This window comes from Ornithodoros turicata, chromosome 1 (genome assembly GCF_037126465.1).
Source record: "Ornithodoros turicata isolate Travis chromosome 1, ASM3712646v1, whole genome shotgun sequence".
NCBI classification, from domain to species: Eukaryota; Metazoa; Arthropoda; class Arachnida; order Ixodida; family Argasidae; genus Ornithodoros; species Ornithodoros turicata.
In genome coordinates, this window is record NC_088201.1 from 153,584,954 (window position 1) to 153,609,476 (window position 24,523).

Here is a 24,523-nt window from a genome sequence, read left to right on the forward strand (position 1 = left end):
CAACCGTACGACGTTTTCCTGTTCTCGTACAGCTTTCGATAGCTTATAAAAGCCTCAGTGAGTGATTTAACGTGTAATACACTTCGAATTTAGCGCTCAAAACCCTGCAGTCAAGCAGCAGTTACGAATGATACCCCTCAGGTTTTAAGCTCCGATCAAGTTGCAACAACCGTACGACGTTTTCCTGTTCTCGTGCAGCTTTCGATAGCTTATAAAAGCCTCAGTTAGTGATTTAACGTGTGATACAGTTAGAATTTTGGGCCTCGAAACCCTGCGGTCAAGCAGCTGTTACGAATGATGCCCCTGAGGTTTTAAGCTCTGATACAGTATCAACAACAGAACACAGCTTTCCTGTCCTCATATAGCCTTCGATAGCTTATAAAAGCCACAGTGAGTGATGTAACATGTGATACAGTCAGAATTTAAGGCTAAGAAATCCGCAATCAAGCAGTGGTGTCGAGTGATACCGCTCAGGTTTTAAGCTCCGACCTGGTTTGAACAACCAAACGTTTTCCTGTCCTCATATGGCCTTTGATAGCATAGAAATGCCACAGTGAGTGATCAGATGGTTTTCTTTTCAAAAATTGTAGAGGATTTTATAAATGACACTGCCAAAATTTAAGGCTTGCAAATGATGATTACGGAGAGTAAAATGCTATCCAGCATGTTAAAAGCTGCAAACTTGAAGCTTTTTGTTGCCTAAATACATTTCACCCTGTTGTTTCCAGGTGGAACCCCTGTAGCTGACCAGAAAGGCCAGGACTGTCAGATGCCATACATGAATTGGGTATGGGATAGAGAGAGAAGTATTGGGATTCTATTGGAGAATTTGCATACCCCTGCTACCCCTGCTTATGCTAGTCCTCACTAGGCCAACTAAAGCAGGCACACAATTGTTCTCGTGCTGAGCTGACAGATTTGTAACTGACACTGTTTACTTATAATTCTCAGTAATTTCACACTACTCACAATTATGTTTTACTTTCAGTTCAAGGTCTTCAAACAGAGCTGACCCAGCAGAAGGCCTCTGGTGGCATACTGTGATCAAGTGCGCCACTCCCACGGGATTATTGCATTGGCCTTTTGCATTCATGCCTGAAGGCTGTCCAGGGCATCTCACAGGCACCAGCTGCGTGATGATGCCCCACCCCACGGATTGTCTTATGCCAACAGCGTGCTCCCGTAGGAAACTATGGACTGTGGACATGCTAAGGAATTCTTCAGTAGCTTCATGGTGCACGGGAGAAGAAACAGCAGACCTGGACGAAGTGAACAAACGGCCCTTATCAGGGCCACCATATGTCTGCCACAATGGCTAGCGTTCTGCTGATAGAACAAACCCTGATGGTGATAGAAGATCACTGAACCTAACCATAACTCAAGCACGATGGCTACAACAGTGCTGATAGAAAGCAATCATTGCAGTTGCAAATGCCATACATTTCGTTAAGCACTATATTTTTGATGACAGTAATTTAGAGTTGAAGGAGTCATGTTCTGCCACTTTTTGGATGGTCAAAGTATGCATCACAGAACATATTGCTAAGGTGAACATTATGTGGAACCGACTATAACTCCTGTTATTCATTCGCACAGAAAATATGAAGCAGAAAATGTCGAGGTTGTTGCGAGAGACCTGTACTATGTCTTTTGCAAAAGCTATCACCATTTCTCGACAAAAGTGACGTGGAGAATGTACTGGCCGCCTCCATTTTCCCCCTTTCTCTCCGTACTATAAAGGGAGTTCTTTTTGTATAGTACAATAATACGAGAATTTGAAAAAAAAAGGTCTTTGGGTGTACTTGACATAATTGTGTGCCAGTCTACATCATTGAACCCCCGTGGCACTGAGGACAAAACTTTACCGAGACAGTATATTTGGGTCCGAAGAACGCCAGTGGAGCCACAGGGCACATTGACTTTAGACCACATCATGGAGGGCCACAAGGAAAAGAAACGATTGTAGCTACCATAAAACTTTGGTATATCATACATAACATTGTACACAAAAGCAGGACCGACATTGTTACTGTGGAGCCGAATAGTGGATAACACCAAAAATTAATGGGCTAACTAGGCTAACGCCAATAAATGGGCGGCCTTTCAAATAGAGTGCTGAAAGTATGAAAAACTATTCTACCTTCACAAAGGCTTAGGCGAATGTTCAGTAGCACTCCAAATTATCCATTTACTTACTGTATTGCTGCCTTAGCTCACAGTTGGAAAAATAAGTATAGAAAATCAAAGAGAAAGAGCTAGCTGGCATATTTACAGTGGGTTATGACTTCGGGTTTGCTATGTTGTGTTTAATGAGAAGTGCAGAAATTTGGGCCAGTTGGTACATAACTGCAAAAGGGAATAAGAGTATACAGATGGGACAATGGAGGGACAGAGCTGCTTACAACTAAACTATAATGATAGGAAACCCGACGCAGTCATGTGCGCAGGTGCATTGCTATCCCACCATGTCAAAACAACAAGTACAGCGCTAGACAAATATTAGAGAACATGCTCCGGTGCATTCCTTCCTCAGAGTGACAGCAAATGGGACCATACAGACTTAGACATGTGCGTATAGGTAGCCCAGTCACCTGTATGCAAGTCCGTACGATACCATTCGCTGCCAGCTTGTCACTCTGAGGGAGGAGTGTGCCAGAGCATGTTCCGTAAACTTTTGTCCAGCACTTTACAAGTATAAAACTGATTAACAATGTAGAGTAGGCTAGTTGGTATGACATTTTAGACTATGGAGCTACAGCAGACAAGGACAATGCACCACTCCATAATCAACTAGTTTATTTCTGGAAAAAGAGAAAAGGAAGGTTGAACGTTGGGATGGGGGGGTTTTGAGACGACCTGGTTAAAAAGGAACTTTACACCTAGTGGTGATCTTTTCCTGCTGTCCTTGTCTGCCATAGCTCCGTAGTCGAAGTCTGTACAAGTATGTCAGACAAGACCCTCAAAATGACAGTTTTAAGCATGTGCAAACAAAACCACCATGGTGATAAGGGGTGACACAAGTGAAAAAAAGTCCTATGATGTGAATAAAAATTCAAGTTCCTTATCCATCAGACAAATAGAAGCTTCATTAGTACAACTGGAAGAGCCACTTCTTATTTCAGCCACTTCGACTACCTCTCTTTCGAACTGACAGTTTTTTTTTTTTTTTTTGCCGAGTTCTTTCAAAAGCCGGGTTTTAATGTCACTGTTTGATATAGTATAAGAATTAGGATGGACAGAAGATCGACTCAATCCTCGCACTAGCTACGATGTGCTAGTGTACCATACCGCACGCGAATACCAGGTTGCCGTGTCCTGTGTGGTTTTTTTGGGTTCGAGAGCCACAAGAACTGCTCGCATGCAGTGTATTCTACCTAACATGGACAGCGCAGCAGCAGTACGGCGGGCCAGGCTGAAAACAATGCCTGACAATCTGTTCTGCTAATTCGTCTTTAAATTTCGAGAGGGTAGCTTCGTTCTCTTTGGTGGCCAAGAGGCCGCGTGTTTGAGATCCCTGTAGATAGGGCAATCGCTTTCGAAACTAAACAACAAGATTCAGAAACGTAACGCTGTCCTATATCTGCGCAAAAGCACCATAGCTCATGTACAAAGCAGGTCTTCCAAAGACATGAACGGGTTTTTCCGGGGAACCACCACCGTGGGAAAACAGACACAAGTGCAGGTGGTAAGTGTGAATCATGTGTCGCCTCCAAGATTTTTCTAGAATTTCTTTGAGAGATGTTCAAAATTTAGTTTGCAGTTTATTGAGTTTATATACGTATATCCAACACCGCAGGTCCCGTGATTTCTGTCCTTTTTTTTTTCTTTCTTTTGTTTATGATTCATTTGGTACAGTAATTCACATATAACATCGACTTAGTGAAAGTATATGTAGTAATTGTAATTTTTAATGCTTTTCATATCTTAGGGCTCCTCTTTGCTCGGTTTTTCGATACTGTCTTCCGACTTTCCAGCTTTCTGATAGTTCGGTCTCATGATTTTCGGCCTTATATGATTGCCACTGCTCTTGGACCCCGGATCCCGACAGCCTCGAAATATCCTTATCTCGTGACCACTTCTCCTTCCAACTGGTTACAAAAAGTGAAGTGTCCATAACCAAAGTATATTGATATGCAGATTAAGTAGAAAGGAAGAGAGGCAGATAAAAATGACAAAAACATAAGAGAAGGCGACAAATTGTCTTCGATCAAGGATACTTCTTTATTGATACTAAGGTCACAAAATGATCACGATGATCGGGTATGTTTAGGGTAAATCGTGCAACACAGTCCCCAAAGAAAATGACAAAAATATATACACAGTACCGAGAGGATAGAGAGGTAGCAAGCGAGCTGGTGGTATACGTAGATCCATAACACAGACAAGCTTGTCGTGTTTTGTCCCCCAGTCTCGGGTTTTTAATTTAGAGATAACCATATATAAAGTAATTGAACCTCTGTATGCAATAAGCAATCCATGCATGTAATGCAATCCCCTTTCGTGTATTTTTGCTGCAATGACGTCCACATACCAGCATGTACCTGCCATAGAAAATTTACGACCGTATTGCAATTTATTGACCTGTTACAGGAGGGTAAGAAACGAGAAATGTATATGTGTATTAATAGGATGGGCAGTCAGGTCTTGCCCCTTTTCTACACACGCATACAAATGATAGCTTAAATTGAACTGCGGCTTCCACTCGAACATGTTCTTCCTAACTAACACGACTGTGTCGGCAGTGATACTGAGCGTTGTAATCGAAAAAGAAAGAAGAAGAAAAAAAACGTGAGCACTAAGCTAATAAGTCATATTATGCTGGTCACCTACGAGATATTTTCAAGATTGTGCTCGTTTAGCAGCACGATACGCTCGACCCAGACTGCTCTGCAACCGCACAGGTGACTTCACCCTACCTGGTTCTTCAGCAATCAAAGTACGACTTGTGAAAGCTGCTGTGTATTTGCGCGATAACCCTGTGTGCATGCGGTGTTACATTGAAAAATGATATATCATGCTCACGGACAATTTCTGCTAAGTCACAGACCCAAAAAACACAAACATATATGTACACATTTTCCATTGCATTAGTCGAGGTAACCCGGCTGCAATTACTTTACCAAATACTCACTTGAACTTTTTTCGGTTTGGGATTTTTCGACTTATCCCCTTCTTGCATACAGGGGTTCAATCGTCAACTGAAGGGAAACTATATACATGCCATCAGCACAAAGCTTGCCTGTCTGTATTTAAAAGAAACACACGGGGCACCAAATTTATGAACCAGAGCAGGATGAAGAATATGTTAGCAGTTAGCAGAACAATGTGCTTCCCATGGAGAAACACGACATTCCTATACCTAAACGTTGTTCGGCCTATAGTTGGGCCGAGCTTGCGAGGGTTCGGCCAAGCTTTGATTGACATCGGCCTTACTCGGGCCAACTGAATACCGCCAACTTTGGGCCAGTATGTGGCAGACCGTTCTAACAAACACGGGGACCAGCATGCATTGCCGTTGGGGCCATTGTAGAACCAATCTTGATTTCTAGTCGGGCATTAGTTGGCTAGATAGCGTCCCATGAGGCACCAGCAATGATGGGCCAAGTATGGTCCAAATCTAATAAGATTCTCAACCAAGCATGGTTATGAGGTATCCCATGCAGCTTCTGCACCCCTCTACGCGATGTTCTATCCTATAACACCAGTGTGCCTTACAACTATATCTGGCAGGTGTGTATATTGCAAAAATCAAATCCAAAGGTTGAAAGTGCTGCTGCTGGTCGTGTGTGGCCTGTCTTAACGTCGTTTTGCCGCTATTGGAATAGATATGTATACGTACCAACCTGCTCGATAGCTGTTATTGTCAAAGGTTATACACATTACAAACGAGTAGGAAATGGAAATTCCTACTCGTTTAAGTAATGCTCTCCGTGTCACTATGGCTGAATGTATGAAGCTGGTTTTCACCTTGTCTGAAAATAATTTTGCAAGCTGAAGAAAAAATGTAGAAATGGACTTGTGTACATCTAATTGAACTACATAGACTAGCATCGTTGCTTTGTTGTTTCGAACAGCAGCTGCTGTTTGGGGTTTGAGGGTTTATCCCCCCCCCCCCCCCCAAATTGTAAGTTTGATTAGTGTATTTAGAAGGATGATAATGAAATCCTCCTCACCCATTTAAGTCCACATAGAACTCCTCCAGAAATATTTTTGGACTAGGCCACTGCTTTGAGCCCAACGCAGTTTACGAACTGCCTTCGCAGGTGATATGACGACGTCAGCCCAAGTTGCAACGACTTGTGCCAACCAAATACCGATCTCCGGCAGATTTTCGGCAATTTGCACTTGGACTTTTTGTCTAGCTGGACACAACGCTATTGAAAGATGTAACATTACCATGCGGCATTCCTTTCCTTGCCTTTTCTTTTTTTTTTTCTCTCAATAAACTTATCCCCCCCATCCCCTTGAGTTTGAAGAACACAGAAGACGACGAGGACGATACAAGACTCAAATACGAACTAAAAAACATGTTATCGAGTACATCAGTTCTCTTGCACATATTAATTTATTCATACATGATCATTGTTTTCAATATAGTAATGTGGTATTGCAGCGAAATTCTAAAAGCTCCTCGTGACATATTGCACCCGGACTGTTTCCACACGCATGTCAACTTGTATTCTTCGAAATCTGAAATACTTTCCTCATATTTTCTTGATATCTTTACATTTTTACTGCAGGACCGGTTCCCAAGCGTAGGAAAGTGTACAGTTTGGTGAAAGATGCCAGAAAATTGTAATTGCGGGAAGAATCAGATAATGACAATAATTGTTGCATATGTATATTTTTCCTTTTATTAAATCGGTTAGACGTTCGGCGTCGTGGTGTGTATCTCACTCTTTCGTTGTGCTGTTTTTACAGCGTACAATCTACCCCAAGTGTCTGCGTTAGTTTGGTTACATTTGTAAATTTGAAACTTCGTGTGCTTCATTATTCATCTCTAACTAACTGTCATTCATCTCTGAAGCTAACCTGACACGATATACTTTCAGTGAATAGCAGCAGGATGCTCTTAAGTTGACCACCTGGCCATGTTTTCTATCGAATTCCCCAAATTTCTGGATTCTGCAGATGATTTGACAAACCCGGATTTGAAATGGGATTTGATTTGGCATGAAAAAGGGCAAATAAGCAAGAAAGATGCTTTCACTTTGTTTTCCATAATATTAAACGGGCATAGTACTCGAGTTAAAAGGGGTGCATACAGATTCGCCCTACTTTGGATTGTGCATGTACAGTACGCGATCCGCCCGAAATCTTTTTAATGCAGGAACTATAGAGAGGGTTCAGAATATTGCGGCTAGATGAGTTGCATGGATGTTAGTATAAGCGAGATAAAGTCAATATTAGGTTGGGATAGTTTGTCGACAAGGAAACAACAGTTACGTTTGCAATTTTTAGATAAGATTACTAATGATAAAATTAGTATATGACAAAGGAACCTCTTCTATAATTACTTGGAACCTCCATCGTACATCTCATCGAGATTGATCATCACAGGAAAATTTAGCCCAACGGATGTATAGAGCTGATTTGTTCAGGACCTCAGTACGTATTGTTTTATACATGCGTGCTTTTCAGTCTTTCTTTTTGTATGCTGACTTATTGCTTACTTTAAATTTATTTGTATACAGTAATGTCGTAAGGCGTTGTTGCGTAATAGCAGAAATAAATAAATACAGAAAAAACTAATTCTGGATACATAATGATTTCACTTGCTTCTCGAAAAAGAGTTGACTTGAATCCCATTTGTTTCATCAAATTCATATCACTGGCGTAAGACGCCTCATGATGACCCATGAGAAACACAGCGGTGATGCACAGTACCCCTGACAAATTACAAAGTGCTTCGCATGCTTCAGATCCACTTTCAACGTTTCGAATATGAGCGGGCTTCTGTAGCCATGACGGCTTCAACCGGTTTCACTGACTTCAACCTTCAACACACAAACCCAACAAACTACAAAGCAGGCAAAAAGTTCCCAGTATTTCAACAACGCGAAAAATATCGTCCGTGCAACATTCGTGTGAAAGAACAGGCCTATTAATAAACAGTACAACAAAAATAGTTGAAATTGAAATAATGGCTTCATTTTTCCCGCGGAGGCAACTAGAATGCAAGGCGTCCCACACAGCAGCCAATGAGAAGTAGGAGCTACATTTTTGCGCGGAAGCACCTGGAAGAGTGAGTGACGCGGCAATGATACCCCTCAGGATCTAGCGTCTTGTATCTCTTATAGTATCCTAAGCCTGACCTACCGTATATTACAGCTTAACCTCACTTTGCCAAAAATAAATTTTCTTCACCTTCGTTCAACCCGGTGTACTAGGGCAGGAGCTGGAGGTCTATTGAACCTACCTACGTCTAATACTAACTATGGGAAGCTGTCGTTTTTGTTCCGTGCAGCTTGCGAGTGGAACCAACTAACACGTGACATAACATGCATTCGTTCTTATCCGCTATTTAGAAACAAACTAAAGCATGTGTTATTCCATAATGCATCTCGTTTGTAACCACCTTCGTTTCTTTGTATCATCTATCTCCGTTCCACTTGAATTTTTTTTGACAATGATATAAGAGTGTTGTACAATTGCATCTGTATCATCATCAAGTGTATTGTATCATCTTCAATTGTTTTGATCATTGTGCTCTGTTATAATATCTTCATTTTGCGATTGATGAGGAACCTTTAACCGGGAGTACTCCCTCTGGTTCCTCTATGTGTATATTCATCTATGTATTTTCATTTGTTTTGGTAGAATAAATAAATGTCAATGCCAAAATGCCGTGACCAGGGTTCGAACCTGTGTTGTTGCGGCCACAACGCAAAGTACTAACCACTATACGATCACGGCTGTCGGGACTTTTTTTTCTTTTCCACCTTTATTTTTCAGAGCTTACTACTCTGAGTCACGTCGACTCAATACCTCACAATACCATACACAATACGACAAAATCACAGAGAGAGAATACGATGTTTCTCCTCTATACCGGACACGTTAATAACACAATTTCTACAAAACATTCAGCCTTTCGCAGACTGTATCTAACCACTCAGGCACTTCTAAGAGCTGAGTACAAGCTAACTTTACCTGCAGTAGTTCGGCTTTGAAATATTTCATAGGAGGACACAAGGGCTCTTCGTTCCTATCGGCCATACGAAGCTTCCACAAACAGTACATGGCAACAAGAAGAACGATATCGTATCTCACATTTTCACCGGGGCGTAATGGGAGGAAGCGGATAGTGTGAGGATTAAGCGAAAGTCATCCCAAAAGAATAAAGCTTCTGTGCAGTCCAGAAAAAGGTGATCGACAGTCTCGGGCGTGTTGCAAAATGTGCAATTCACGGACCACGGAACATAGAATCCCTTCTGTTGAAGCCAAGCTTTCACGGGCAGTGTGGACGTGTGTAATTTAAAGAAAAATGACTTCATGTTGGGCTTGACCGGCATCTTCCTGACTCTGCACAATACATCCGTGCCGTGCCATCCGGAGGGGATTTGACGGTAGATGGGCACAGGAAAGAGTACATCGAGAAGATGAGCTACCAACGTTTTCTTGGCGACAGAAAAGAGGTACTCTAAGCTGAATCTAGCCTTCAAGAAGTTTAGGCTCTCGACAACCTCTTTGTAGAACCCGCTTAAGCGTAGACTTTCTTCGTGAAACCCAACATATATATCGGGAATGTGGTTGTACGCAAGGGCCCGCTTGATGGTTTCCAGAATCGGGTGTGAACTCTGCCTATAAAAAAACAGTCTCATGACGAGTTGCTTGATGTAGAGATGCTGTAAGCCTAGTCCGCCGTCCTTGACTTTCTTGAACAGGTTTTGTCTTCGCATCCTTTCGAACGTTGAACACCATATTCTGGTGGCAAATATGCGATGACAACGATGTATAATTTTGCGGGAGCATTGCAGGACTTGCAAGAGGTAAATCAGCTTAGCGGTCAGAAAAACATTGCACACAGAAGCTCGTTGAAACATTGAGAGATCTTGTTTTTTCCAGGTCGAAGCATGTGTCCTAATGTTTTGTAATCGCTCCGACCACAAGGAGGTCGTGTTACAACTTTTGTCTAACGGGACCCCAAGGTAGCAAGGACCACGGGTTTGCCACTGAACGCCACAAAAGAATTCCGGGGCTGTTCCCCACTGACCGCACCATATCCCCAGGCTGTCGGGACGAGTGCTATGGAGTAAGATGTAGTCATGATCACGCACTACTCTGACCAGTAACAAAATTATTTCATGTTCTGTCTGGAAAGGAATGGGAACGCGACAAGAGGAAAAACAGATCCAAGTGCCGTGACCAGGATTCGAACCTGGGTTGTTGCGGCCACAACGCAAAGTACTAACCACTATACGATCACGGCTGTCGGGACGAGTGCTAGAGGAGTAAGATGTTGATATGATGACGCACTATTCTGACCAGTAACAGAATTATTTCATGTTCTGTTTGGAAAGGAATGGGAACGCGACAAGAGGAAAAACAGATCCAAGTGCCGTGACCAGGATTCGAACCTGGGTTGTTGCGGCCACAACGCAAAGTACTAACCACTATACGATCACGGCTGTCGGGACGAGTGCTAGAGGAGTAAGATGTTGTTATGATGACGCACTATTCTGACCAGTAACAGAATTATTTCATGTTCTGTTTGGAAAGGAATGGGAACGCGACAAGAGGAAAAACAGATCCAAGTGCCGTGACCAGGATTCGAACCTGGGTTGTTGCGGCCACAACGCAAGGTACTAACCACTATACGATCACGGCTGTCGGAACGAGTGCTATGGAGTAAGATGTTGTTATGATGACGCACTATTCTGACCAGTAACAGAATTATTTCATGTTCTGTTTGGAAAGGAATGGGTACGCGACAAGAGGAAAAACAGATCCAAGTGCCGTGACCAGGATTCGAACCTGGGTTGTTGCGGCCACAACGCAAAGTACTAACCACTATACGATCACGGCTGTCGGGACGAGTGCTTGAGGAGTAAGATGTTGTTATGATGACGCACTATTCTGACCAGTAACAGAATTATTTCATGTTCTGTTTGGAAAGGAATGGGAACGCGACAAGAGGAAAAACAGATCCAAGTGCCGCGACCAGGATTCGAACCTGGGTTGTTGCGGCCACAACGCAAGGTACTAACCACTATACGATCACGGCTGTCGGAACGAGTGCTAGAGGAGTAAGATGTAGTCATGATCACGCACTACTCTGACCAGTAACAAAATTATTTCATGTTCTGTCTGGAAAGGAATGGGAACGCGATAAGAGGAAAAACAGATCCAAGTGGGTAATTCAAAACAGAGCTATCAGAATTACATTTGGGTTACCGTTGCTCGCTCATGTCCCATATCACGAAATTCGTATTCTTACAGATCATGACATAATCTCTTATAGTATCCTAAGCCTGACATACCGTATATTACAACTTAACCTCACTTTGCCAAAAATAAATTTTCTTCACCTTCGTTCAACCCGGCGTACTAGGGCAGGAGCTGGAGGTCTATTGAACCTACCTACGTCTAATACTAACTATGGGAAGCTGTCGTTTTTGTTCCGTGCAGCTTGCGAGTGGAACCACCTAACACGTGACATAACATGCATTCGTTCTTATCCGCTATTTAGAAACAAACTAAAGCATGTGTTATTCCATAATGCATCTCGTTTGTAACCACCTTCGTTTCTTTGTATCATCTATCTCCGTTCCACTTGAATTTTTTTTGACAATGATATAAGAGTGTTGTACAATTGCATCTGTATCATCATCAAGTGTATTGTATCATCTTCAATTGTTTTGATCATTGTGCTCTGTTATAATATCTTCATTTTGCGATTGATGAGGAACCTTTAACCGGGAGTACTCCCTCTGGTTCCTCTATGTGTATATTCATCTATGTATTTTCATTTGTTTTGGTAGAATAAATAAATGTCAATGCCAAAATGCCGTGACCAGGGTTCGAACCTGGGTTGTTGCGGCCACAACGCAAAGTACTAACCACTATACGATCACGGCTATCGGGACGAGTGCTATGGAGTAAGATGTAGTCATGATCACGCACTACTCTGACCAGTAACAAAATTATTTCATGTTCTGTCTGGAAAGGAATGGGAACGCGATAAGAGGAAAAACAGATCCAAGTGGCCGTGACCAGGATTCGAACCTGGGTTGTTGCGGCCACAACGCAAAGTACTAACCACTATACGATCACGGCTTTTTTTTTTTTTTTTTTTTTTTTTTTTTTTTTTTACCAACTGAGCTTTTATTGTGTTAAAAGTGGATTATTTACAGATCACGTCACGACAACGCTTTGCTGGCGCCTACTTTGGCACCACGTCATCCTTGAGTGTAAACCTTCACGAGATGTACCAAAGCAAGGTGTCACCGGCACTGACTGGGTGTATGGAGAAGTATACAGGATGTACGGCAACTTCAGCAGGACATACAGGGCACATGTAACATCTACAAAAGTCACACGGCTTGTGACTAAAACAAGGAAGAATAACCAACATATACGATAAACAGTCACGTCTGACAGTGAATGTGGGCCCACATCAGAAAATCGTTACTAGCTGTTGAAGCAATCTAAACTGAACACAAAGACAGCATGATTTCAGTCCTCGCATCACCTCCACCGCATATAGTGATCTAGGTGTCCTCGTACAGCGACCAAGTTAGACCGCGTAGTTGACTATGCAAGAACCAACACTACCTCAGGAAGGATTGTTGCATGCACTCTCAAAGAACATTGTCCAAAACACCTCTTACGGTACTGGCAGCATGTTGTGCAGCGCATACGAAGCACTTTGATGAAACGACACTGGCTTTAGATATTTTTCTAGCTCCTTGGGGAAAGCGTTCCTCAATGTATCCCGCGTATTCGTTGTTCTTCGCAACAGCTCACCGTCTGGCGCACCTTGCTCTTTGAGGGCACTGACCGACCAATCCAATTTCGCAGCAAGTAAAACTAGAGGAATCCGTGGTGGTGTCTTGCAGTCGGCAACATCCATCCTGTGTTGCCACAAAGCATGTAGCCCACAGATATAGAGGAGCCTCAAGGAAGGACCCTTGTCCTCACGGACGTCCAAGAACTTCAAACGGATCCAAGTTATGTCTTCTTCGATGTCAAACACTGCCCTGAGAAATCCCCAAAACTGTATTGCATTCCTGCATCCGATGAAGGTGTGGATCAAGGTTTCTTGCCCTGCGAAGCACATGTCACAGGTACTGCCGCGTGGTACCGGGAAGCCTTTACCTGCGAGCCAGGTTTTCACTGGTAGTGTCTCCGTGTGAAACAACGTGAAGAACCTTTGCGTACCAGTAGGAACAGGTAGTGTCTTCATCACTTTCAGAACCTTGTCATTCCCTCGTCCTGGGTATAGACTTCGATATAATGGCACCGGAAATAAGATGCTGATAAGGTCCCAGTACAATGTGCGCCTCTTAACTGTGATTAGGTAGTCCCAGGAGAACCTGCTCGTCAGGAATGTCACGGATTCAGCCACTTCCTTGTAGAATGTAAGGGTCCTCTTGCGCATAGGTGACATCCCTGTCGTTACTGTGAAGGCTGGCATGAAAACGGAACCCAGCACTTGTAGGGCCCATTCCAAGACATTGTGCTTTCTCTGGCGAAAGTAGAAAAAACGGTGAACGACTACTTTAACTGCCACGTTGATCAGTCCGAATCCGCCGTTCTCAACACTATGAAAGATGTTCGTTCTTCTCATTCTTTCCAATGGCGAGTTCCAGATAAAAGTAGCGAAAATCCTATGTACTCGGTGCGCGCTGGAAGCAGGGCATGGGGTAACCTGTGCACGGTAGAAGAAAATGGGGTACACAGAAGTATTACAAACGTATGCTCTCGTTAAGTAAGATATGTTCCTGCCGGACCACTTGAAGATCGGGCCTCGAAGATGATCCACATGAGGACGCCACTGCTCGGTGATTGGCTTAACTGACGCGAAGGCAATGCCGAGGTATCTGCTCACCATCTTGTCCCACTTGATCCCGAGAAACCACTCTGGTGTGACATCCCAAGGCCCCAACCAGGAACCAGACGTCTTATCTAAGTTAATGGAGGCACCAGATTCTTTGCAGAACATTTCGACGTGTTTCAGTATGACAGGCACTTGCTCTATTGCAGAGAAGATGATCGCAATATCGTCCGCGTAGGCCAGTACACCCAGATTCCCGTTAGGCGTTTCGAGCCCTGTTAGCCGTCCATCAGCGATGAGGTTCTTGCACAGAGGTTCCAAATACAATGCAAAGAGTATAGGAGAGAGAGGACACCCTTGCCTGACTGAGCTTAACACGGGAATAGGTTCACTTGGGCTACCATTTACCAGAAGCGTAGCTGATAAGTCCCGGTAGCATAGCCTAACCCAGCCTTCCAGGTAATCGCCGACATCACACCAATGTAGAAGCGCAAACAGGAAGTCGTGTCGAACCTTGTCAAAAGCGCGCCTTAGGTCTATTTGAAGTACTCCCAAATGTTTCTGCAAAGCCTCAGCCACTTCGTACACGGTACGCATCAGGTGTAGGTTGTTTACAAGCGATCGGCCCCTGAATCCGTAAGGCTGATGCACACCGACTACCGAACTTAGAGCCAGCTCAAGTCTTCGCGCCAATATCTTTGCAAGGATCTTATAGTCGGTGCACAAAAGACTAATCGGTCGGAAATCGCCGATTTCGTAAACGCCGCTGTTCTTTGCCTTTTTCCTGATGAAGATCACGTGTGCTCGTCTCATCGAAGGAGGAAGGAGCTCCCTTTCATGGATGTCCTTGAAGACAAGTTGTAGAATGGGCGCGAGGCGTTCAGAGAAAACCTTGTAAAAGGCGGTGCCGAAGCCATCTGGCCCCGGAGACTTCCTCGGTTGCAGTTTTTTAATGGCCCAAGCCACTTCTTCTACAGTGATTTCTTCTTGCATCCTCTCCTTTAACTGCACAGGGACTTTGGGTATATGTTCGAACACAGTTGTAGACGAGACGCTCATCGATCGCCCAGATGGCGCAAAAAGCGCCTTATACTCTTGTACAAAAGACTCCTCTATCCTTTTCCTACTACGTATTATGCTGTCTCCAATGTTTATAACAGTGATGGCATTATCCGCAACGTGCTTCCTTTCCAGTGCAGCAAACACTTTTGCTGGACGTTCTTCTGTCTGGATAACTTTTACTCTACTCCGTATCATAGCACCAGCGTATTCTCTGTTCAACAAGGCTTGCAGTTGTTCCTTGCATCGTCGAATATCGTCTATAAAGATGCCGGGAGTCCGCTCCTCTTCGCGAATTAAAATCTGGAGGGTACTGACCAGCTGTTTCTTCTCTTGCTTGGTCCTAGAACTCAATAGTTGGCCAGCCTTAATCGCAGCTGCCTTAAGGCGGCACTTGAGAAACTCCCAGGAAACGGCGTCAACTTTCTCCTGTGCGACATATTCGTTCAGCATATTGGCGGTCTGCATGCGAAACTCTTCTGTATCCAAAAGGGCTTCATTGAATCTCCAGGGTGTATCTCTCTTAAAAGACTTGTTGTTTCCAGCTGTCCAGGCACACGTAAAGAGCACCAGAGCGTGGTCCGAGAAGCTACTTGGCTCGACCACATATCGGCCCCTTGAGGTGTCGATCTCAGCAGAAACATATATACGATCTAGCCGAGCATGAGAGCTACCCTGCCAGTGCGTATATCGAAAACTCTCATGTTGCGCTCCGTGGGTCACGTCGACCAAGTTGTTTTCGTGTAGCAATTTGCACAACTCTGTTGTGCTTGCATCCTTCCAACTTGTACACGACGATTTATCAGTTGGAGACAGCACACAGTTAAAATCTCCTGCTAACACAATTGTACCCGGCACTTGTAGAAATTCACGCATGCACTTGAAAAAGTCTTTTCTTTCGGTCGGTCCATTCGGAGCATAAACCGAGATTGCGCGTAGCAACTTTCCTTCTATTAAGCAATCCACGAAGCTGACGCGTCCTTCGCGATCGTGTCCGATATCAGGGATTATCTTGATCCTGTTGCAGCGTTTAATAAATACTGCGGTTCCTGCACTGCCTTGAACGGCTTGTGAGTGGAAAACTTGATACTGGTTCTTGAAAAACAGAAACAACTCCTTTTCCTGCTCAGGATTATCAATTTTCGTTTCCTGCACGAATAAGATGTCGATGTTCTTGACCAGCAATATGTCAAGTAACCATTGTTTTCTCTTCCTGCTAACTAAGCTTCGGGCGTTGAAAGTTGCTACTGTAATTGCCATTATCAAGTGGTTTTGGGTTCTTTCAGAAAGTGACAACCTTTATCACGGGGGTCATACGGGATATTAGGGGTTGCCCACTTTTTACGTTTCATAGTGAGTCCAGGACGATGGGACTTCTCGGAGTCTGATAGCATCTTGCTAGTCTCACCATCCGCGTCACACATCTCTTGCTCTGTAATATCCGTTGCCACGACTGATGACTGCTCCCGCACCTCGTCACGTGTCTCTGTTTCTTGATGCTGTGGTACCATGAATTTATCATCAGCCTGCTGTCTAAAATCCGTTGCTAGTGTTGCTGAGCTTTGTTGCACGGGGAGAATGGCTGCTGAGTCGGAATCGTGAGACAGAACTCCGTCATTCTCGATGGCTTGTTCCGGTACGTTAGTCATAGCAACGTCTGTCTCATGTTGGTCCATGACATTCTCGTATTCCTCCCTGACTGGACGCGTCAATTGAGCATAGGACCTGATACATTCCTCTGCTGGGTGCCCGAAACGACGACAAGTTGTACACCTCGGTGTTTTGCAGTGCTGCCTTATGTGCCCCACTTCTCGACAACGGAGACACAATCGAGGCCTGCCGGGAACCGATACCAATACTTGACTTCCTCCTACCTTCATGAGGTGCGGAATACTTTCTGCCGTCACGTCCTCGTGTAATGTAAGCTTGACGAGCCTGGTTGTGGTCTCTACATGTCCGAAAATATCATCTCTCCACTTCTCTCGTTCTACGTGCCTTACTTTACCAAACCCTCCCAACGCGAGCTGAACTTGCTGGTTGCTGACATTATGCGGCAACCAAAACACTTTCAGTGTCACCTCTCTTTGTGAAGCATCGAGCACCAGGCATTTTTTCCCTTTTACAATGCATTCCTTCTGTCTGAGTAATTTTTCCTTCGCTTCCTGCGTGCAAGTTGTTATCAGCCATACATGATTCATCTGATATGCCCCAAATTGGGCGATGTCTTCTGGGTTCACCATCAACTTCAAGGCAGGTTTAAAATCTTGAATTCGGTAAGGCCTACCCGTTATGTCGGCGTGAAGAATAACTGCATTGCAGCCCAGAGATTCCTTGGGTAGCAGGGGAAGCACAATTCTGTAGTCCTGTTTCAAATTGACATCCGCTGTATCGTCCTTATCCAGGCTAGGGTTAGCCTTGTTTACCGCTCCGTGAGAGCTCATGATGCCACGTCCGCACTCTTTGACAGCCGGAAGTAGAATCGACTATACGATCACGGCTGTCGGGACGAGTGCTTGAGGAGTAAGATGTTGTTATGATGACGCACTATTCTGACCAGTAACAGAATTATTTCATGTTCTGTTTGGAAAGGAATGGGAACGCGACAAGAGGAAAAACAGATCCAAGTGCCGCGACCAGGATTCGAACCTGGGTTGTTGCGGCCACAACGCAAGGTACTAACCACTATACGATCACGGCTGTCGGAACGAGTGCTAGAGGAGTAAGATGTAGTCATGATCACGCACTACTCTGACCAGTAACAAAATTATTTCATGTTCTGTCTGGAAAGGAATGGGAACGCGATAAGAGGAAAAACAGATCCAAGTGGGTAATTCAAAACAGAGCTATCAGAATTACATTTGGGTTACCGTTGCTCGCTCATGTCCCATATCACGAAATTCGTATTCTTACAGATCATGACATAATCTCTTATAGTATCCTAAGCCTGACATACCGTATATTACAACTTAACCTCACTTTGCCAAAAATAAATTTTCTTCACCTTCGTTCAACCCGGCGTACTAGGGCAGGAGCTGGAGGTCTATTGAACCTACCTACGTCTAATACTAACTATGGGAAGCTGTCGTTTTTGTTCCGTGCAGCTTGCGAGTGGAACCACCTAACACGTGACATAACATGCATTCGTTCTTATCCGCTATTTAGAAACAAACTAAAGCATGTGTTATTCCATAATGCATCTCGTTTGTAACCACCTTCGTTTCTTTGTATCATCTATCTCCGTTCCACTTGAATTTTTTTTGACAATGATATAAGAGTGTTGTACAATTGCATCTGTATCATCATCAAGTGTATTGTATCATCTTCAATTGTTTTGATCATTGTGCTCTGTTATAATATCTTCATTTTGCGATTGATGAGGAACCTTTAACCGGGAGTACTCCCTCTGGTTCCTCTATGTGTATATTCATCTATGTATTTTCATTTGTTTTGGTAGAATAAATAAATGTCAATGCCAAAATGCCGTGACCAGGGTTCGAACCTGGGTTGTTGCGGCCACAACGCAAAGTACTAACCACTATACGATCACGGCTGTCGGGACGAGTGCTATGGAGTAAGATGTAGTCATGATCACGCACCACTCTGACCAGTAACAAAATTATTTCATGTTCTGTCTGGAAAGGAATGGGAACGCGATAAGAGGAAAAACAGATCCAAGTGGCCGTGACCAGGATTCAAACCTGGGTTGTTGCGGCCACAACGCAAAGTACTAACCACTATACGATCACGGCTGTCGGGACGAGTGCTTGAGGAGTAAGATGTTGTTATGATGACGCACTATTCTGACCAGTAACAGAATTATTTCATGTTCTGTTTGGAAAGGAATGGGAACGCGACAAGAGGAAAAACAGATCCAAGTGCCGCGACCAGGATTCGAACCTGGGTTGTTGCGGCCACAACGCAAGGTACTAACCACTTTACGATCACGGCTGTCGGGACGAGTGCTATGGAGTAAGATGTAGTCATGATCACGCACTACTCTGACCAGTAACAAAATTATTTCATGTTCTGTCTGGAAAGGAATGGGAACGCGATAAGAGGAAAAACAGATCCAAGTGGTAATTCAAAACAGAGCTATCAGAATTACATTTGGGTTACCGTTGCTCGCTCATGTCCCATATCACGAAATTCGTATTCTTACAGTTCATGACATAATCTCTTATAGTATCCTAAGCCTGACCTACCGTGTATTACAGCTTAACCTCACTTTGCCAAAAATAAATTTTCTTCACCTTCGTTCAACCCGGCGTACTAGGGCAGGAGCTGGAGGTCTATTGAACCTACCTACGTCTAATACTAACTATGGGAAGCTGTCGTTTTTGTTCCGTGCAGCTTGCGAGTGGAACCACCTAACACGTGACATAACATGCATTCGTTCTTATCCGCTATTTAGAAACAAACTAAAGCATGTGTTATTCCATAATGCATCTCGTTTGTAACCACCTTCGTTTCTTTGTATCATCTATCTCCGTTCCACTTGAATTTTTTTTGACAATGATATAAGAGTGTTGTACAATTGCATCTGTATCATCATCAAGTGTATTGTATCATCTTCAATTGTTTTGATCATTGTGCTCTGTTATAATATCTTCATTTTGCGATTGATGAGGAACCTTTAACCGGGAGTACTCCCTCTGGTTCCTCTATGTGTATATTCATCTATGTATTTTCATTTGTTTTGGTAGAATAAATAAATGTCAATGCCAAAATGCCGTGACCAGGGTTCGAACCTGGGTTGTTGCGGCCACAACGCAAAGTACTAACCACTATACGATCACGGCTGTCGGGACGAGTGCTATGGAGTAAGATGTAGTCATGATCACGCACTACTCTGACCAGTAACAAAATTATTTCATGTTCTGTCTGGAAAGGAATGGGAACGCGATAAGAGGAAAAACAGATCCAAGTGGCCGTGACCAGGATTCGAACCTGGGTTGTTGCGGCCACAACGCAAAGTACTAACCACTATACGATCACGGCTGTCGGGACGAGTGCTTGAGGAGTAAGATGTTGTTATGATGACGCACTATTCTGACCAGTAACAGAATTATTTCATGTTCTGTTTGGAAAGGAATGGGAACGCGACAAGAGGAAAAACAGATCCAAGTGCCGCGACCAGGATTCGAACCTGGGTTGTTGCGGCCACAACGCAAGGTACTAACCACTATACGATCACGGCTGTCGGAACGAGTGCTAGAGGAGTAAGATGTAGTCATGATCACGCACTACTCTGACCAGTAACAAAATTATTTCATGTTCTGTCTGGAAAGGAATGGGAACGCGATAAGAGGAAAAACAGATCCAAGTGGGTAATTCAAAACAGAGCTATCAGAATTACATTTGGGTTACCGTTGCTCGCTCATGTCCCATATCACGAAATTCGTATTCTTACAGATCATGACATAATCTCTTATAGTATCCTAAGCCTGACATACCGTATATTACAACTTAACCTCACTTTGCCAAAAATAAATTTTCTTCACCTTCGTTCAACCCGGCGTACTAGGGCAGGAGCTGGAGGTCTATTGAACCTACCTACGTCTAATACTAACTATGGGAAGCTGTCGTTTTTGTTCCGTGCAGCTTGCGAGTGGAACCACCTAACACGTGACATAACATGCATTCGTTCTTATCCGCTATTTAGAAACAAACTAAAGCATGTGTTATTCCATAATGCATCTCGTTTGTAACCACCTTCGTTTCTTTGTATCATCTATCTCCGTTCCACTTGAATTTTTTTTGACAATGATATAAGAGTGTTGTACAATTGCATCTGTATCATCATCAAGTGTATTGTATCATCTTCAATTGTTTTGATCATTGTGCTCTGTTATAATATCTTCATTTTGCGATTGATGAGGAACCTTTAACCGGGAGTACTCCCTCTGGTTCCTCTATGTGTATATTCATCTATGTATTTTCATTTGTTTTGGTAGAATAAATAAATGTCAATGCCAAAATGCCGTGACCAGGGTTCGAACCTGGGTTGTTGCGGCCACAACGCAAAGTACTAACCACTATACGATCACGGCTGTCGGGACGAGTGCTATGGAGTAAGATGTAGTCATGATCACGCACTACTCTGACCAGTAACAAAATTATTTCATGTTCTGTCTGGAAAGGAATGGGAACGCGATAAGAGGAAAAACAGATCCAAGTGGCCGTGACCAGGATTCGAACCTGGGTTGTTGCGGCCACAACGCAAAGTACTAACCACTATACGATCACGGCTGTCGGAACGAGTGCTTGAGGAGTAAGATGTTGTTATGATGACGCACTATTCTGACCAGTAACAGAATTATTTCATGTTCTGTTTGGAAAGGAATGGGAACGCGACAAGAGGAAAAACAGATCCAAGTGCCGCGACCAGGATTCGAACCTGGGTTGTTGCGGCCACAACGCAAGGTACTAACCACTATACGATCACGGCTGTCGGAACGAGTGCTAGAGGAGTAAGATGTAGTCATGATCACGCACTACTCTGACCAGTAACAAAATTATTTCATGTTCTGTCTGGAAAGGAATGGGAACGCGATAAGAGGAAAAACAGATCCAAGTGGGTAATTCAAAACAGAGCTATCAGAATTACATTTGGGTTACCGTTGCTCGCTCATGTCCCATATCACGAAATTCGTATTCTTACAGATCATGACATAATCTCTTATAGTATCCTAAGCCTGACATACCGTATATTACAACTTAACCTCACTTTGCCAAAAATAAATTTTCTTCACCTTCGTTCAACCCGGCGTACTAGGGCAGGAGCTGGAGGTCTATTGAACCTACCTACGTCTAATACTAACTATGGGAAGCTGTCGTTTTTGTTCCGTGCAGCTTGCGAGTGGAACCACCTAACACGTGACATAACATGCATTCGTTCTTATCCGCTATTTAGAAACAAACTAAAGCATGTGTTATTCCATAATGCATCTCGTTTGTAACCACCTTCGTTTCTTTGTATCATCTATCTCCGTTCCACTTGAATTTTTTTTGACAATGATATAAGAGTGTTGTACAATTGCATCTGTATCATCATCAAGTGTATTGTATCATCTTCAATTGTTTTGATCATTGTGCTCTGTTATAATATCTTCATTTTGCGATTGATGAGGAACCTTTAACCGGGAGTACTCCCTCTGGTTCCTCTATGTGTATATTCATCTATGTATTTTCATTTGTTTTGGTAGAATAAATAAATGTCAATGCCAAAATGCCGTGACCAGGGTTCGAACCTGGGTTGTTGCGGCCACAACGCAAAGTACTAACCACTATACGATCACGGCTGTCGGGACGAGTGCTACGGAGTAAGATGTAGTCATGATCACGCACTACTCTGACCAGTAACAAAATTATTTCATGTTCTGTCTGGAAAGGAATGGGAACGCGATAAGAGGAAAAACAGATCCAAGTGGCCGTGACCAGGATTCGAACCTGGGTTGTTGCGGCCACAACGCATAGTACTAACCACTATACGATCACGGCTGTCGGGACGAGTGCTTGAGGAGTAAGATGTTGTTATGATGACGCACTATTCTGACCAGTAACAGAATTATTTCATGTTCTGTTTGGAAAGGAATGGGAACGCGACAAGAGGAAAAACAGATCCAAGTGCCGCGACCAGGATTCGAACCTGGGTTGTTGCGGCCACAACGCAAGGTACTAACCACTATACGATCACGGCTGTCGGGACGAGTGCTATGGAGTAAGATGTAGTCATGATCACGCACTACTCTGACCAGTAACAAAATTATTTCATGTTCTGTCTGGAAAGGAATGGGAACGCGATAAGAGGAAAAACAGATCCAAGTGGTAATTCAAAACAGAGCTATCAGAATTACATTTGGGTTACCGTTGCTCGCTCATGTCCCATATCACGAAATTCGTATTCTTACAGTTCATGACATAATCTCTTATAGTATCCTAAGCCTGACCTACCGTATATTACAGCTTAACCTCACTTTGCCAAAAATAAATTTTCTTCACCTTCGTTCAACCCGGCGTACTAGGGCAGGAGCTGGAGGTCTATTGAACCTACCTACGTCTAATACTAACTACGGGAAGCTGTCGTTTTTGTTCCGTGCAGCTTGCGAGTGGAACCAACTAACACGTGACATAACATGCATTCGTTCTTATCCGCTATTTAGAAACAAACTAAAGCATGTGTTATTCCATAATGCATCTCGTTTGTAACCACCTTCGTTTCTTTGTATCATCTATCTCCGTTCCACTTGAATTTTTTTTGACAATGATATAAGAGTGTTGTACAATTGCATCTGTATCATCATCAAGTGTATTGTATCATCTTCAATTGTTTTGATCATTGTGCTCTGTTATAATATCTTCATTTTGCGATTGATGAGGAACCTTTAACCGGGAGTACTCCCTCTGGTTCCTCTATGTGTATATTCATCTATGTATTTTCATTTGTTTTGGTAGAATAAATAAATGTCAATGCCAAAATGCCGTGACCAGGGTTCGAACCTGGGTTGTTGCGGCCACAACGCAAAGTACTAACCACTATACGATCACGGCTGTCGGGACTTTTTTTTCTTTTCCACCTTTATTTTTCAGAGCTTACTACTCTGAGTCACGTCGACTCAATACCTCACAATACCATACACAATACGACAAAATCACAGAGAGAGAATACGATGTTTCTCCTCTATACCGGACACGTTAATAACACAATTTCTACAAAACATTCAGCCTTTCGCAGACTGTATCTAACCACTCAGGCACTTCTAAGAGCTGAGTACAAGCTAACTTTACCTGCAGTAGTTCGGCTTTGAAATATTTCATAGGAGGACACAATGGCTCTTCGTTCCTATCGGCCATACGAAGCTTCCACAAACAGTACATGGCAACAAGAAGAACGATATCGTATCTCACATTTTCACCGGGGCGTAATGGGAGGAAGCGGATAGTGTGAGGATTAAGCGAAAGTCATCCCAAAAGAATAAAGCTTCTGTGCAGTCCAGAAAAAGGTGATCGACAGTCTCGGGCGTGTTGCAAAATCTGCAATTCACGGACCACGGAACATAGAATCCCTTCTGTTGAAGCCAAGCTTTCACGGGCAGTGTGGACGTGTGTAATTTAAAGAAAAATGACTTCATGTTGGGCTTGACCGGCATCTTCCTGACTCTGCACAATACATCCGTGCCGTGCCATCCGGAGGGGATTTGACGGTAGATGGGCACAGGAAAGAGTACATCGAGAAGATGAGCTACCAACGTTTTCTTGGCGACAGAAAAGAGGTACTCTAAGCTGAATCTAGCCTTCAAGAAGTTTAGGCTCTCGACAACCTCTTTGTAGAACCCGCTTAAGCGTAGACTTTCTTCGTGAAACCCAACATATATATCGGGAATGTGGTTGTACGCAAGGGCCCGCTTGATGGTTTCCAGAATCGGGTGTGAACTCTGCCTATAAAAAAACAGTCTCATGACGAGT

At 43.5% G+C, this 24,523-nt stretch overlaps 18 non-coding genes across 18 annotated transcripts; all 18 read right to left on the reverse strand.

Annotated features, from left to right (window-relative positions):
- Positions 1-10,360: 10,360 nt before the first annotated feature.
- Trnah-gug (transfer RNA histidin (anticodon GUG)) lies at positions 10,361-10,432 on the reverse strand. The gene has a single exon. It is a non-coding gene; the product is annotated as a tRNA-His (tRNA).
- Positions 10,433-10,559: 127 nt separating this feature from the next.
- Trnah-gug (transfer RNA histidin (anticodon GUG)) lies at positions 10,560-10,631 on the reverse strand. Its single transcript has one exon. It is a non-coding gene; the product is annotated as a tRNA-His (tRNA).
- Positions 10,632-10,758: 127 nt separating this feature from the next.
- On the reverse strand, positions 10,759-10,830 carry Trnah-gug (transfer RNA histidin (anticodon GUG)). The gene has a single exon. It is a non-coding gene; the product is annotated as a tRNA-His (tRNA).
- A 126-nt stretch (positions 10,831-10,956) lies between these two features.
- Trnah-gug (transfer RNA histidin (anticodon GUG)) lies at positions 10,957-11,028 on the reverse strand. The gene has a single exon. It is a non-coding gene; the product is annotated as a tRNA-His (tRNA).
- A 127-nt stretch (positions 11,029-11,155) lies between these two features.
- On the reverse strand, positions 11,156-11,227 carry Trnah-gug (transfer RNA histidin (anticodon GUG)). The gene has a single exon. It is a non-coding gene; the product is annotated as a tRNA-His (tRNA).
- A 781-nt stretch (positions 11,228-12,008) lies between these two features.
- Trnah-gug (transfer RNA histidin (anticodon GUG)) lies at positions 12,009-12,080 on the reverse strand. Its single transcript has one exon. It is a non-coding gene; the product is annotated as a tRNA-His (tRNA).
- A 127-nt stretch (positions 12,081-12,207) lies between these two features.
- Positions 12,208-12,279, reverse strand: Trnah-gug (transfer RNA histidin (anticodon GUG)). Its single transcript has one exon. It is a non-coding gene; the product is annotated as a tRNA-His (tRNA).
- A 5,404-nt stretch (positions 12,280-17,683) lies between these two features.
- Positions 17,684-17,755, reverse strand: Trnah-gug (transfer RNA histidin (anticodon GUG)). Its single transcript has one exon. It is a non-coding gene; the product is annotated as a tRNA-His (tRNA).
- A 781-nt stretch (positions 17,756-18,536) lies between these two features.
- Positions 18,537-18,608, reverse strand: Trnah-gug (transfer RNA histidin (anticodon GUG)). The gene has a single exon. It is a non-coding gene; the product is annotated as a tRNA-His (tRNA).
- Positions 18,609-19,785: 1,177 nt separating this feature from the next.
- Positions 19,786-19,857, reverse strand: Trnah-gug (transfer RNA histidin (anticodon GUG)). Its single transcript has one exon. It is a non-coding gene; the product is annotated as a tRNA-His (tRNA).
- A 127-nt stretch (positions 19,858-19,984) lies between these two features.
- Trnah-gug (transfer RNA histidin (anticodon GUG)) lies at positions 19,985-20,056 on the reverse strand. The gene has a single exon. It is a non-coding gene; the product is annotated as a tRNA-His (tRNA).
- A 127-nt stretch (positions 20,057-20,183) lies between these two features.
- On the reverse strand, positions 20,184-20,255 carry Trnah-gug (transfer RNA histidin (anticodon GUG)). The gene has a single exon. It is a non-coding gene; the product is annotated as a tRNA-His (tRNA).
- Positions 20,256-21,036: 781 nt separating this feature from the next.
- Positions 21,037-21,108, reverse strand: Trnah-gug (transfer RNA histidin (anticodon GUG)). Its single transcript has one exon. It is a non-coding gene; the product is annotated as a tRNA-His (tRNA).
- Positions 21,109-21,235: 127 nt separating this feature from the next.
- Positions 21,236-21,307, reverse strand: Trnah-gug (transfer RNA histidin (anticodon GUG)). Its single transcript has one exon. It is a non-coding gene; the product is annotated as a tRNA-His (tRNA).
- Positions 21,308-21,434: 127 nt separating this feature from the next.
- Positions 21,435-21,506, reverse strand: Trnah-gug (transfer RNA histidin (anticodon GUG)). The gene has a single exon. It is a non-coding gene; the product is annotated as a tRNA-His (tRNA).
- Positions 21,507-22,287: 781 nt separating this feature from the next.
- Trnah-gug (transfer RNA histidin (anticodon GUG)) lies at positions 22,288-22,359 on the reverse strand. The gene has a single exon. It is a non-coding gene; the product is annotated as a tRNA-His (tRNA).
- Positions 22,360-22,685: 326 nt separating this feature from the next.
- Trnah-gug (transfer RNA histidin (anticodon GUG)) lies at positions 22,686-22,757 on the reverse strand. Its single transcript has one exon. It is a non-coding gene; the product is annotated as a tRNA-His (tRNA).
- A 779-nt stretch (positions 22,758-23,536) lies between these two features.
- Trnah-gug (transfer RNA histidin (anticodon GUG)) lies at positions 23,537-23,608 on the reverse strand. Its single transcript has one exon. It is a non-coding gene; the product is annotated as a tRNA-His (tRNA).
- Positions 23,609-24,523: the final 915 nt, after the last annotated feature.